We start from the raw sequence: 5714 nt of genomic DNA, 5'->3' as shown, positions 1-5714 counted from the left end.
TGAAGGAGATAGAAGATTATGGAATAATGTTTGGAAGGGTGGAGTGCCACCAAAGGTGAATGTCTTTATCTAGAAGTTGAGCAGGAATGCACTCCCAACTAGGAGGCGGAAATTTGTCAAAAATATAGAACTGGAGGATACATGTATGCTATGTGGACTATCAGCAGAAACGGGGCACCATGCCACGATTGTTTGTCCCCAAGCCTTCAATCTACGGCAAGGTATGCGCCAGCATTGGTCCCTGCCAGATGAGAAAATGTTTGAATATACCGGGCCAGATTGGCTGTTACTTCTGTTGGATCGTTGCTCTCCAGAACAGCGAGACCTAACTAAGTTGGTCCTTTGGAGATCGTGGACGGTGCATAACAATATCACACACCAATCGGAGCACCTCCAAGTAGAGGAGTGGATGTATATTTTGCTTAATCTATGGGAGTTAATGACCCAGAGTCGCCAGCAGTATCTAGGAAAGGGAAGGAGGCCTGCAGTACATCCGGCAATGGAGTTGGACAGCGCCCACAGACACAACAGGTGGAGTGGACGCCCCCTCTCCAGGCTAGACCAAGATAAATGTGGACGGGTCCTTCGTTGTGCAATCGGGTACGGCAGGGATTGGGGTGGTTGCGAGAAACCCCATGGGTGAAGTGCTACTGTCAGCATGGCGTGTCCTTTTCGGTTGCGCTGATGCGGCGGAAGCTGAAGCAAGGGCACTCACGGAAGGAATCCGGTTAGCATCCCAATGGATCAGGGGACAAGTGATCATAGAATCCGACTGTGCTCGGATCGTGAAGGCTATGAAGTGCAAGGAAGACAGGTCGGAAATCGCCTTCATCATTGCAGAGGCTAAAGAACACGTGTAACTGCTTGAGAGTTGGAGCGTGGTCCACGTAAAAAGAGAGTGTAACGTCATAGCAAATGAATTAGCTCTGTTAGCTAGATGTAATTCTCATCCAGCAGTTTGGCTGGGTCGCGCACCTGCGTGTGTTGCGAACCTGGTCGAGAACGATTGTACCCGTATTCATACCTAGTTAATAAAGCTCTCTTTTACCCGAAAAAAAAAAAGAAATACTGATCGTGGCCATTTCTTCCTTCGCCCGACCTTCCTCCCCTGCCTGCATTGTGCCCTCACTCCGACGGAGCCAGGCGTGCACAAATGCAACGGTGGCCGTCCATCACCAAACCAACCGATGGGCCGACAGCACGGTACTAACGCAATAGATGATCTGTGTGGATTCATGTTTGTTTTTTCTGTCCGGCCCAGAGGAATTCCTGGGTGTGTCGCGCAAAACTTAGAAGAGTCATGTTGGGCCAGGCCACTGTCAATGGATTCTCCTCGTCCTGGGCTTCCCACTGACTGCCAAAGGTTGGTTGCCGCCATCGGGCAGCAAAGGGCCACAAGCCCACAACCCTTGCTTCTAGTACCACCCCGTCTCACCTCAGAACTCTCTGCTCATGACGCATGGAGGACCTGTCGCCTTAAATTGGTTGCGGAATTGGCTTGGAAGGTGGCGGTGAGCCGGTGACATGTGCTAGTTGGCTTGGAAAGGTGATCACCGGCGGCGCAAGCGGCATCGTGAAGGCCACCGCCTTCGAGCTAGTTTGTCAGGAACGGTGCCAAGGTCATCATCACCGACGTGCAGGATGCCGTGCCGTCGCCGCGGAGCTCGGAGCCGGTACCGCGTGCTACGCCTGCTGTGACGTCGCAGCGGCCATCGAGCAGCACGGCGGGCTCGACGCATGTTCAAAAACGCCAGCGTCATCAGCGGTGGCGTGGCGCCGGCCCCGTTGGCCTCGGTCGACCAGGGCCCCTTCGACCGCGTCGTGGCGGTTGACGCCCGGGGCGTGCTCGCAGGCGCCAAGCACGCCACGCGCGCCATGGTCCAATGCAGCATCGTATGCACGGCGAGCACCGCCGGTGTGCAGGACGCCGTGGGGCCCGCCGCGTCCCGTCTCCAAGGCGGCGGTCGTCGGCCTGGCACACGCCTCAGCGCCGGAGCTGGCGCGATACGGCATGCGCGTGAACGACATCTCTCCCCACGCCATCCCACCGCCGCTGGTGATGGCCACCATGGCACAGTGTGGATCCCCGGGAAAGGCGTCGAGGAGCGTAGGCTTGGGGAAAAAAATTCCATGGAAATGATCCGCAGAGTCCCAATCCATGGGGGCCCTCTCTCCTTGAACGTCGCGTGGCCACTCTGTCGATCCGACGACGCCCAACTCGGTTCGATTAAGCTCAACTCAGTTCTCAGCTCATGCATGGCTCAAGCGGAGAGACTAGGGCCCCATTTATTTCTGCTTATAAGCAGTTTATCGGTGGAAATAAGCAAGAATCCCGCCAAACGCTTTGCTTATTTTCACCGATTCTCGCTTGTGGTAAGCTGCTTCAGAGATTTGAACTACGAGAAGTGAAAAGTGAGAAAATCTTCACTTAGATTATAATCAAGCGTAGCTAGGAGAAGCGTATCCAAACAGGACCTAGAGCCGCTTGCCACATCTCATTCGCACGGCAGTACGACACCATCCTATGCCGCTGCCGCCTTCGTCGGCCGCAATCTGATGGATTTAACTTTCTAGCATTAACTTAAAAAGGATCTTAGTTTAGCCTAATCATGATCACTAATCATAATTAATGTGGAATACTTAGGTTAGACTAACTAGAGCCTTGAGCATCCATGAATTTGCCTCTGAAGTTGGTGTAGACGTTGATGCAGAAGTAGCAGTGAAGAATCTGACCACCAAATCAAGAGTAAAGACTCAATTTGATAATCTGTGGCCTGATCGTGGGTACGAGCTTCTACCCCATGGTTGAAATGATGAATAGTTGCTCATATGTCTAACTACAACTTAGTATCCTACCCATGTTTTTGAGTTTGTTGGCTTGCATGATTAAACCTTAGCTTGAAACTTATGGGTAGCAAAAAGCATGATCCAAGTCTAGGCTGTTGTCTGATATGATATGGTAGAATAGAACTTCTATGATCTTGTTCTAAGTGATGCTTAATACCTGGAGTTTTATTTTTGAAAATGATAAGTTCCTCAATGATGACAAAATTCCTACCAAGGACATATGTTGTTCATATTGAATACCCTCCACATATGCTGCCTGTTATCTCATTGATTTTTGTCAAATTGTTGTGACCCTTTGTGAGATGCTTTTCATACTCCCATGATCAATATCATGTACATGTCACCACCATATGCTAAACTTCTACACTGGAAGTTAGCAAACATGCCATCCATCCATCCACAAAATAAAGCTCCATGTTATTTTATGACCTCTCTCTCTCCAAAGTTATCCTTGCAAAAAGAGACATGGGCTATGCAAAAAGAAATAAAGTACATGCTCATGAAAGCATGATGCAAAAAAAGAAAAAGAGAAAAAAAAAGATTGCGGGTCCCAAAAGAAAAAAAAAGAAAAGGAGAGGGATGGATCATACAAAAAAAAGGAGTCCATACACCATCCACTATATCAACCATCCACACATATGCACATCTTGATCAGATTGTATGACTTTCTTCTCCCAAGGATCCGGTCTTTGACTTAGCAATACATGAGAAACATGTATGCCTTCATCTTCCCCACCTACAGCTCCACATATAAGCCTATTAGGACTAGGTTGTGAAAGAAAGGCAAAACCAAGCCTTGGTGAGGAATCATACACATTGAGCGATCCGAGAGTATCATTCGAGGAACTTTGATTTTTTTGAAAAACTTTACAAAACCTCTGAATTGATAGTTGATCATGGGATGAGTGAGTGGTGCTCTATAAAACCGTTCTATCTCTCAACCGCCCAAGGCAAGGTGAAGCTACATGCCCCACAAGAGTAAGGTAAGAGGTAATATCAATGCCAACTTACTCAAATCATGGTATAATATTTTATTGTAGGCATGGCATAAGTTAGAAATACAACATAGTAGTAACTCCTGATCAACCAACCTAAGTCTTAGCATTTGCTTGGGACGAGCAAAGGGCTAGCTTGGGGGAGTTGTTGACGGTCGTTAAGTACCAAATATGACCATCAATATTCTCAAGAATAAGGGAGAACTAGCATTTCTTACATGCATATTTGGTTTTGAATAATGTAGTTTCACATGTCCTTGGAGATTATTTGAGTGCAGGTGAAATAAGACAAAAGGAAGGATAAAACACACTCCCATGGCAAAGAAACACAACTCCAACCAACGAGAGATGGCCACAGGAGTAGCACATAGATCCATGAGCCCACAACAGGGACGAAAACCACCTAAACTTACTACAAAACACCCTGTACCCACTTGGGGACCCACCTAGCAGTGTCCCGAACGAAAGGCAGTGCGAGGGGAGGTGCCTGGGGGTCGGCCAAACCCTTGGTGACACCCCTCGTCTCCATCCACCACGTGTTGCCTCCAACCGACATATAAAGACGGTTAGGGAAGATTCCCTAGCATATTCCTCCTGTAAATCGCCTCTATGGGCCTATAAATAGAAGGGGAGCGGCTCCATTCCAAGACACACCAAGAAGAATCACTCTCTCCCTCACTTAGTCTCTAAGCTAGTGTAGTTAGGCTAGAGTAGCTCTACTCAAGTTTCAAATCCTCTTAGAGCTGAAGGTATGGTGCGTGTATCTTTATTTCCTTGTAAGACTTTATGCTATTCAATAGAATTATCTTCTTTATATAGTGTTGTACTTGGCTCATATGCTTCCTTGTTAGTCATATACCTTTGTCATGCTAGTATGCTAGGCTTATATGCTCTTGTGATAGTCATATTCCCTTGCCATGGTTTATATGCATTACATATGCAATGCATGTTTAGGCTAGTTGATCTATGCCACGGCACCGGTCCAATGATCTTTATGGATTGCTCTAACCCTATGCTCGGCCTTTTTTTAATCGGAAGGTGGGAGCCCTAGGAGTGTTAGGGTATTATTCATCAATGCAAGCATGGTGCTTAGATTGTTGGCTCCATTGGATATGAGTTTGCCCCACGGGTTGCTAAGGGTAGACGGTAGGTGGTGACAGCCCTGTCCGTCCTTCGTAATCCCCCACATTCAGGTACGCTGTAGGAGTTCGTAAATTAGCAGTAACTATGCCGCCAGACTGGTAGGGTACTAAGTCCCCGTGCGTGCCTGGGTGCATAGGCCTAGTTCTAGATGTGTGTATGTTGTGTATGTATACTAGTATGAGTTGTGCAATATATAGGAAGTACATATGAACCTAGAGCTATCTCTTTGTCTTTCTCCCTAGCCTTAGCCTATCTTATCTTGAGTTTGGTTCTCTTGTGTGTCACACTACCATGCTATTATCCTTACCCCTGTTTGATCTTTGTTCTATTCAATTAAGATACACTCATGAACATAGTACTCTTTTGAACTACTCGTCTTCCTTTGGAAAATATGATATCCTTGGGAATACTCTTGGGTGAAATGCTACAATGGTATATCCGTGCGCTTGCGGATTTATTCGTGATCGTTAAATATACCAACAAACGCTTAGACTTATCAACACTTAGAAAAATTAATGATTTCTTTATGATTTGTTTCCATGAACCACATGTTGCAAATCAATCCAGGAATCAGCATTTAGACATTGTTTATTCCTTATTTCAGACTTACATCAACAAGATGCTGGCCAGCCTTAATTTGATTAAGGTCTTCAATAAGAAATATCACATCATAACGCATAATATCTCAGTGCTCACTAATTATGCGTTCATAATAACTTATTCGGTCCT

General features: G+C 46.8%; 1 pseudogene; it reads left to right on the top strand.

The window, feature by feature from the left end:
- Positions 1-684: 684 nt before the first annotated feature.
- On the top strand, positions 685-2140 carry LOC140223223 (tropinone reductase-like 2; annotated as a pseudogene).
- Positions 2141-5714: the final 3574 nt, after the last annotated feature.

This window comes from Setaria viridis, chromosome 6, assembly GCF_005286985.2.
Source record: "Setaria viridis chromosome 6, Setaria_viridis_v4.0, whole genome shotgun sequence".
Taxonomy (NCBI): Eukaryota; Viridiplantae; Streptophyta; class Magnoliopsida; order Poales; family Poaceae; genus Setaria; species Setaria viridis.
The sequence above is the reverse complement of the archived record's forward strand: the minus strand, read 5'-3'. Positions and strand labels throughout refer to the sequence as shown.